Raw genomic sequence first — 10,146 nt, 5'->3', positions numbered from 1 at the left:
GCACATGAACTATTTGACATAATGCCTCAAAGATCACCCAATATCCAATGACGGTTGGGAGAAAGAAAACATCAATTTTTTCATAATCTTAAATATTTCTTTATACATCAGTATAAATCTATTATGAATATAGTCTCAATATTGCAGAAATTTATTCTATTATGAATACAATATTTAGGGATGTAATCTTTATATATTTTTTTTAATTAGGAAAAGGTCCTAATACAATCCCCAACTAATTAATCTACAGAAAGATACCACTAAAGAAAGAAATTCAATCCTCACCACTATGGTCTTGAAGGCTTTTAATACACTTGGATTCCTATTTTGGCCTGCTTTTCCTTGACCCTATGTTAAGATAGTAAACTAGTTTGAGAGAATCCATTGGGTGGGAAATTGTGTATGGTTGCAATTATTTTCATGCATGGAAAGTGATTTAAAGTTTGGACCAATAGAGGATAAGTATTTCTTGAACCTTCAAGGACATGTGTAGAGCACCGCATGGATGTTTCTCCATTATTGAACTCTTTGAATATGTAAGTAAATTATTTTTGGTTGATGACACAGTAAGTGTGGTATTTATCTTTTTGATATGTTGTGGATAATATTAATCAAATATGGAATTTTTTTGATGCTATATACACTATGTTTTGGATTGAATTTAGGTAAGCGAAGAGGTAATGGAAGAATAAAAGAGGTATATAAAGGAAGAAGAGTGAAATAGGTGGTTTGGGATGGAGGTTACAAGTATATATGATAATTCGTATGGATAATTTGTTGTCTATAAAGAGGCAAATAAGCTATCACAACTTCAACATGAATGAATGCCTCATCTACAGAAGTAAAAGGTACCTCTAATGGTTTCAAAATTTGTCAAAATAGTTATGATATACCAAATAATCAAGTGGAATATCCTTTAGGCAACTAATATTATCTTCAAAATATTTATTTTGATTTTCATCATATCCTTTCCATGTGAATTTCCCTTGGTTTTAGTCCCATTTTTTCTTTATTTTATATATATTCAAAACAAAATTTATAGATGCATGCCTCTACTTGTCTCACCACTCATTAATTGTTTGGGATTTTCATTCCATTCACCAAGGTTGGCATCTATTCTAAGACTTTGTGTCATGGCCAAGCTAAATTATTTGCCTCTAGTTTCTCTCCAATCTAGTCACCTAGTAGCATGTGAAATCTATCTCTTCCTAATTATTATTCTCTCCATCTTGTTAATGACCATTTCATTAATGAATCCTTCCTCAAGATTCTTTCCCAAGTAATAATCTTGCATATTGGAAAATAAATTACGCTTCTATTTTTCCAAGCTACTCTTCCTTATAATGTTTAGATTTATTCTAAAGTGCTCATTGTGACTCATGTTTACTACTCTTCCTATTAGTCTCATTCCAATATCTCCTACAAAAATATGGAATGATTACATTTATATTTTATTTGTGTCTCCTAAATATCCACAAAATTTGGAACAATAATACAATTTTTCAATAATATTTAATTGTAAAAGAAAGGATTAAAATGGAACTAAACACTCTAAATAAATTAATCAGGGTTAAAGGGATAAACTAGGATCCATCTTCTTACAGTCTAGGCCTTAGAATAGATTTTATTAACACTTCACCTTTTGCCTTTTTTTCAATTCAAGTTAGTTTAGGACAAAAAGCATCGCGAGATTGAAATATCAGATGATCAAGTTCCAACTAGTCAAGCATTCGACAATTCAACGTAAGTCCCCTTGTGATACTAGAAATCACATCAACCAACTATGTTTATCCACACGTCGTGACCCGACATACTAGAACCTTCGAGTTGTCTCAAGTGATCCTTAAGAAAATCTCCAGCATTTGAGTAACTTTGTTCAAGAGAGGATAAGATACTTTTGGGTATTTTATTCTACATTCTCATGTGCATAAAAAACACATCAACACCTCCCACTTGTCAATGGATAAGCTAAAGTTTCTCTATATGAATGGTTTATAAGGCACACCACTTGATGAAGGTTTTGCAAATGGGGTGGCAAGTTGAATGGGTTTGATCTTGGGACAATCTACATGGTTAAACATGCTTGATTTAGAGTAGTATTAGTATGGGTGACCTCCTAGGAATCCCTAATGCTTCACCGCTATGAGCATCACTTTGATGAAATGAGTACTAAGTGATCCATTCTTATGAGGGGTTCATGTAAACTACTCATGAGAATGGGTCAGCTTGACTCTAAAACTATGCAAGTGAATTTTGATATAAATATCATAGTATGAAAGTCTTGTGAAAACACTCATTCTTCTAGCATTGAAAGTTGTGAGAGAGTTATTAAGGGGATTCTCGTGTGTATAGATTCAATGTATAAGTTCAAGACAGATATTGAGGTGATATTTCTTTCCTTTTGGTACATCAATCTTTAAATTGGATGTTCTTTTGCCTTCATGGTAGGGAGTAAGTAATTTTTATGTGGGTTACTTTTTCCATTATTGGATTATTAAGGAAAACATAGTTTGTGAAGAGGAGGTTTTGCTTGTTATCTTATAAAAAAATTGGGTATTGGCTATTATAATAAATGATAGACAAAACAATGTCCTCTAAGGCTGTTGAAAAGAAATATCTATATGATGGATTCTCTTCCCAATTTATCTTCAAAGTTATTTAGTAAATATTTGGGAAACCAAAATAGGGTATGTTGATTTGCAAAGGAAGAACTAAATACAAAAATTCCCAAAAGAAGATGTGTTAGCTAATTATTTTTACAAAGTGATTATTGTACTACCTTACTTTGTTTTGTCTTAGCTTGAAAAAAAAAGTCTAGTTTAGATTATTTTCCTATAAAGCAAAATGGTCTAACAATATTGTTATCAAATGAAAATATTTAGAAGCTATTCCATATGATATTCTTGATAAAACCATTTCTTTTATAGAATCTAGAAAGGTAAATATTTTAAGATTTGACTATGGAGATGGCCACCCAAGATCTAGAGGTCTAATGGAAAGCACAACAAAATGAGAATATCAATATGACACGAATAAACTATATTCCTATTAATGAATGCAAGTTTACAATATGAATGAATGAGATTATAAATAGAACCCCTTGATTAGATAGGTCATGTAGGACAATAATAATTTGAAATAAATGTCCACCACACATCCGATCTCCTTCAAGATAAGCATTAAAATATGAAGTACACAACCTATCTTCCCTAAAATGATGAAAATACAAATTATCTAACACCAGAAGATGCAATCAACTTCACTCCAATGGCTTCCTGAAAACCAAAGCATGATCTATCTAGCCATAGTTGGAAATTTTTCATACCATTTAAAATAATGTCTCCCATTACCAACGACTGATTGATCAATGTCGGCCCCCGTTCCCCGCTGCAGCCGTGGTATATGAAGATATGATTACCATATTGATGTGTAAGCTACCAGTAGAGTCTCCCACACCTGGAGGGAAGTTGATCAGCCATCAAATCAGTGACCACTTTTCTTAATGGCTTACACCGAAACAATCTTATCACTTTTAGTTTGTCTGGAAGCAAAAAAATTAATGATACCGAGGTGACGCGTCTTATTTTCCACTCAACGCAAAAAGAATAAAATATTTCCGGGATCTTAACTCTGGTGACAGTTAATTTTTTTAACATGTTATCTATATTAAAGGTTATTGGATAATTTTTCTAATTCTTGCTATTTTTGGAGAAGTTTGAAGGGAGGAGATAAAGGGTTAGAATGCTTAGAGAATGAACAAAGAAGAAGCCAATTCCATAGATAAAAATTATAATTATCATGGGGAGGGAAATTAAAATGATATGCTTCGAGTGGGGAGGTGCATTAAAATGATATGATATGCTTCGAGTGGGAAACTCCCTATGGGAAGTGACATGGATAACGAGACCTCCTATAATTGTGTGTGGAATTTAGGTTGAGTCAAGGGAAAATAATCTTTGATTGAGTAGGTATTAAAGAAAAGAATCTTTGATTGAACAAAATCATTATCATTTGTTTTTTTTCCGAGTTATTGGACTGCTAGTGATTCAGTTATGTTTATTAGTTATTTCTGTAGCTTCAATTTTGTAATATTTAATTGTTTTATTCAATCTAAAAATTATAATAATTGATATTTACAAAATGCTACTGGTCAATAAAAATCAGATAATATGATTCTTAAACTTCCCTTAGTGGGACGATAAACTAACAAAAAAATGATACATTTTCAGATCCACTTTGACATACTGTGTTAGTGGCCCTTAAATCTCCAAAAGATATAAAAAAGAAATGATAAAATGGAATCCTCCCTTTATTGGCTTTAAAACTGAACTTTGATGGGGTGGCTAGGTATAAACCTAAGATTTTTTATAATGAAGAGATTTTGTGAGCTATTTCAATTTTTTTTATCTATTGGTCCAGAATATGAGGCTAAGTTTTAAGCCTTCTTGAATAGTTTGAATCTATGCAAAGAGAAGAATCTTGCTAATATAGATGTGAAGTGGATTCTTGAATTTAAATAAATGCAATTAGCACACATAAATTTGTAAATTAGAAACTTCAAAATATTACATGCTCCATTTGAAAATTTCTAGATAGCTTACACGATGTACAAGCGACTGCCAACTATACCTATGAACAATACATTTTGGAGGTCATTTTGAATGACAAAAAGCATTGGGAGAATCTATAGTTTGGATTTCATTCATATTGTATTCCCTCGGATTGGCCAAGGAGATCCCAAGGTAGGTTTTGGTTAATTATCTTTTCACATTCATGTGGTTGTCATAAGTATCCATGGCCTTTCTTTTACTCCTGCTAAGTTTCAAAGGATGGACGATGATGTAAAAACTTAAACCAAGTGATTGTTGTAATGGATGGTGTTGTAAAGGCCATACGATAGGTCACTAATCTTTAATGTTTCCAAGGTAAACATTTACATGGAGGTATAGTGTATGAAGAATTTCTTATAACTTTCATTCTTATTCTCATAAAAAAGCATTGTGTAGCTGGCAAATGCTTTCATCAAGGAGATGAAAGAGGTAGATCACGATGAGAAGCCAAAAGGTTGGGTTTCTTGGTGGATATTCGATGTTAATTTTATGTCTTAACCAAGCCACCTTCTAACCATGATTAAAGATAAATATAAAAGGTTAAAACAACACAAATATGATGAGCCCAATCTCATACAAAATTATGCGATTTATATATATACACATTAAGACATTCCCTTAAAAGGATGAAAAAAGCAAATGAAAAAGAAATCATTTATAGAAATTTCACCATTACAGAATCAATAAACCAAATGAATCTGAATCACCACATATCCTCCCAGTTTCTCCTCCGCACCACAAAAAATTTAATAAACTAAAGAAGTGACAGCCTAATATTTCAGTCAAGAAGCTATTTCTTCATCTGGTGAAGAAACTTACTATAGTTGTTGAATGAGGATCCTCCTTCCTTCACCACATCTCTACTGCTTCTCATCAATTTGGTGGCGTGCTTCCTTATCTCTACGCCATCTTCTCCCACCAGCAACCTGTCAACGGCTCTAACAATCTCCCCCTTCTCTATTATTCCATCCTTATTCGATTCCAGAGGCATGGAGGGAATATACCTTACTTTCTTCTCTTCTTTGGGAGCTCCTTCAATAACACCAAAAACAACCAGTCTAACCAAAACCCAAGAAGGAAAAGAAAAAAATTACGAAGAAGCATGACTCTGTCTTACCATCCTGAGCAAGGGTCCCAAGAGAGACGAGCCTCAGAATGAAGTAGCAGATGGCACAGTTGGTGATGAGCGATGCGTGGAAAGCAAAGAGAGGAGTCTTATAGAAATCGGCTACCGCCTTTAACCCGAAACATGTCATTGCGTCTTCTATTATACCGGTGATCTTGTGCTCTTCTTCCCTCTCGTTGATCTCCTCAATAAGGCTCTTAATTACGGAAGGTGCCATGCTATTATCTAATGCTTGCAATAGTTTTGGAATTTTGGTGCGTTTGTCATTGGGCGACAAGCTTGTCACACCAATATTGATCTTCCCCGCCATGATTAAACCCACAGGTTCGCTACAGAGGCGGGACGAATGAGAGGCGGGATTTTGTAAAGAGGCAGGATTTATGAAATGACTTGGTCTTTTCTTTTTTTTTTAAGTAATGCACGCTGTCGTCGGAATTTTGACGAACGCGGGCACTTTTTCTAAAAAACCCTAAATGTCATTGCATTATCGTCGGAATTCTAATGAAATCGGGCATTTTTTCAAAACAAAAACAAGTTTTATCACAATATACCTTCTCCATCAGAAACCTCCATCGGAATTTTAGAATAAATGTATTAGTGTGTTTACATGTTGCTTCAATCATATAGCATGCTATGTGTTGGGTAAAGGTTTTATAATTGATATCTTTATCAAGTAATCTTCTTTAACCATTTTAGTATCCTAACACCATTACTTCAAAATTCCTTTGTAGGCAGGATTAAGGAATCGAACATGGAGTGAATTCTCACATCAAACGCATACTGCCAAAATTCAAAACTCATGTTAGAAGCACATGCAACATAACAAAACCATACTCATTCAAACACAATCCTAAGATTATGATAAATTCAAGAAGTTTTAGTGCCACCAATTTGTTGTTTTCTTCTAGAAAGATATCCTGTACCATCAACAGTTATTAGTAAAGGGTTAAGCTTTTCAACACTGTTGACAACAATAGGATTAATGATGTCATATTTCAGTGCTTAACAGAAACTATAGACTTCTGTTATAGTGTAGTTTATCCATGCAATACAGATTAAATTCCATGACTTAAAATAAAAGCTTATAAAATTAAAATAATAATGAGGAGATGTGTTAAATAGGAGCTTATTATTTTTCTTTAAAAAAAATAATGTGCCATAATAAATGGCACTATCACCCATTTATATTTTTAGATAATATTTATTTAAAGTAATTTTTTAATGTCATAGTATGTGGATTTTTCCCCTAAAATCATTTATCTTGTACTTGATTTTATTTATTAAATTGTAGTTGTATAGTTAAAAGATAATAATAATTAAATTTTAATATAAATATAAATTAATTTAGATAATTGTTTATTAATATTAGTTATAATAACATAAATATTTTTTATATTAAAATATATTATATAAGCTCAATATTAAATCAAATTCCAATAAATGTAATTTTTGTTATATTAATATTATATTTTACAATATTGTAATTAACTAGAATATTTCGAAGATAACTTATTAGAGACAATTATTTAAAAAAATTAATAATTACAAAGTAGGAATTTTAAATTTTGAATATGAAAGGGAAAATTTATAAATTAGTTTAATCAGATTTTTGATGAAAATTACTCCTACTTTATTTTCAATCTTGTAGTCATCTACATTTTTGAAATTATCAGTAATCATGAAATGCATTTGGCATTGAGAATCTTATAAAGATTGCACTCTTTAAAATTTGCAAAAAACTGTTAGAATTTTGATGAAAATCCATCCCACTTTATTTCAATCTTATAGACACCTAAGCTTTGTTGTTCTTTACCATTATACCTAGCATGTACATTAACCTTTTCTAACTCCCCTCTACCACCCATACATTTACTATTCTCCTCTACCATCCACATTTCTAACTCTCTCGACAGGAACATGATGCTTTGCATCTCTTGTTTTAATTGCTCTACTTGCCTAACTAATGCTTTTGGACCCCAAGATAGAAATGCTTTTAAAGGTAATATTCTCATATTTTTTTCTCTACTTTCCTTTATAATTTGGCTAGAAAGAATTTAAATGTAGTTTGGAGGTTCAACATTTTGGAGGAGGTGCTTGTTGGACAAAGGAAATAAACACTTCTCACTGCTTGCTGGTAGGGATTCATTATATCTTTCTATCAAACTTTATTCATTTTTTTCCTCGTCGACATCATTGATAGCATGCCACAATTTGTGTAGACTACGGCACATAATTTTTTTTTAATCAAGCACAATACAAACCAATCAATGACCCTCATTGTAGACACCTTAATGTCTCCATCCAATGGCCATGATCTCCCTTTTTGTTATAATCCAACAACCATAAATGAGAGACTATCCACGATAAAGTAAATAAGTATGTGTTAGGAATTCATCTTTTCTTGGTTAAGATAATTTCTTTTTCTTTTTTACTTGTAGGAATATTCCTAAGGAATCCCTGCAAGATTTGAGTTCTCACAACTCATTTTATTTATTCAAAATATGTGGAATGTTAGATTTCCTCCTTATGAGGATTGTGACACTTTGCACACACATAGAATGATAGATGGCATCCTTAGACTTGGGAGTTACATTTCCAACTCCTCTCTCACCTTTATATATTTGAGGTGCCTCTCTAATTTCTTCCATGGAAGCATTTCTATACTAAGCTCATTCTCTCTTTCTCTCATTGTATTTTCTTAGGCTTTATGCCATCTTCATAATCATGGGGGTTTTTTATTTTCTTTTTCCCCCTTACAAATATGGTGTCTCCTTCTTGGATTATGGTGTGCTTGCTCTTGACTTTGGCTTCTCATTTTTATGGTAATATTCTACCTTCAAACAATTGCTCATTGATTAGTTCTTTCTTGGTACTTAATGTTATTTTCCTTTCAGTATGTAAGGAAACCCATTGATAATATTTTGGGTTTCTTTTATAATATTTATTATTCCCCAATTATTTACTTTAATAATTATTATATTCTAATATATAATATATAAATAATTAATTTTAATAGATATGTGTATAATGAAATATTTAATAATATTAATAATTATTATTATGTATATATAAGTTAAATTAAATCAATCATAAAATTATGAATTGACTTTTTATCTTCTCAATAGGTTTAAATTTAATTTATATTTAAGATCAATTTTTTAAAATTATTTATGTCTTTTAATGAAATCACCGATAATTAAAAGTAATTAGAAATATATAAGTTGAATTAAATAATCATCAAATTAAGAATTGATTTTTTATCTTTTTATTAGATTTGACATTAATTTAGATTTAAGTTTGAAATTTATTTAAATTATTTATGTATTTTAATGGAATTACAAATAACTAAATTAAAATTAATTCGAATTAATTTAATTTATAACTATTCGTGTCATTATCTGTACTTCTATCTTATTCACTCCTCTCCTACTCTTTATCTCAATCTATCTATTTCTCTCTCCCCTCTAACTCCCTCTTTCTCCTTCCCTCATTATCTCTCTCTGTCCATCTTTTTATCTTTTCGTACCTCTATTTCTCTATCTCTCTCCCTATCTCTCTCCCTATCTCTTTCCCTACCCCTCTCTATCTCTTACCCTCTATCTATATCTCCCTCTCTTTCCCTCTCCATGTCCATTTATACTTCTATCTTCCTCATTATCTCTATCTTCTTACCTCTCTCACTTACCCTTCCCCCCTCTCTCTCCCTCTTTCTATGGGTATATATCTCCCCCTCCTCATTTTGGAAACATAACATGACCATGTTGGTAATAGAGACTAAATATCTTCTTGATTTAGAGGTTTAATTTCAATCATGTTTGTATTCCTATAAGTGGATGCATAGTTTATTTATAGTTATCACTTCTTCATTGAGACCTTTGTCGCACAAACAACATCATTTGTTGTATGGCCTACCAATTGACCTCACGTATCTTTTTTTATATTGACAAGCAATTCACTCCATGCATTGCACAAATGTATGCAAAAAATAAGCCAAAAAAATTTCTAATTGAACTATTTCGGAGTACCCATTGCATACCAAGGTGGGATTGCTAGTTTTTTATATATGCCTATCATAAGTGTCCTAGAAAACCTGGAAATGAATATAAATATAGATATTTAATTTAATTTGATAGATTCTTCCAAAATCGATATTAAATATTGCAACAAGTATATGAAAAAAATTTGACAGCATGTACGGTGGTATGCTATGCATAAAGAGCTGATAAGAGCGATCTGCTGGCTGCGTAGCCAGTGTGTCAGCAATGTCAAAACATAGTAATAAGGAAAGACAGTCTGCAGTGAAAGCCATATTGTTGAGAGCAGAAGTCCTTTGACAATGGCCTGCATGAATGAGCATTAGACATGCAAGCAGTACATCTAAAAGAATCTCCACCGAACGTCATTAGGTTG

This window comes from Cryptomeria japonica, chromosome 6, assembly GCF_030272615.1.
Source record: "Cryptomeria japonica chromosome 6, Sugi_1.0, whole genome shotgun sequence".
NCBI lineage: Eukaryota > Viridiplantae > Streptophyta > Pinopsida > Cupressales > Cupressaceae > Cryptomeria > Cryptomeria japonica.
The sequence above is the reverse complement of the archived record's forward strand: the minus strand, read 5'-3'. Positions refer to the sequence as shown.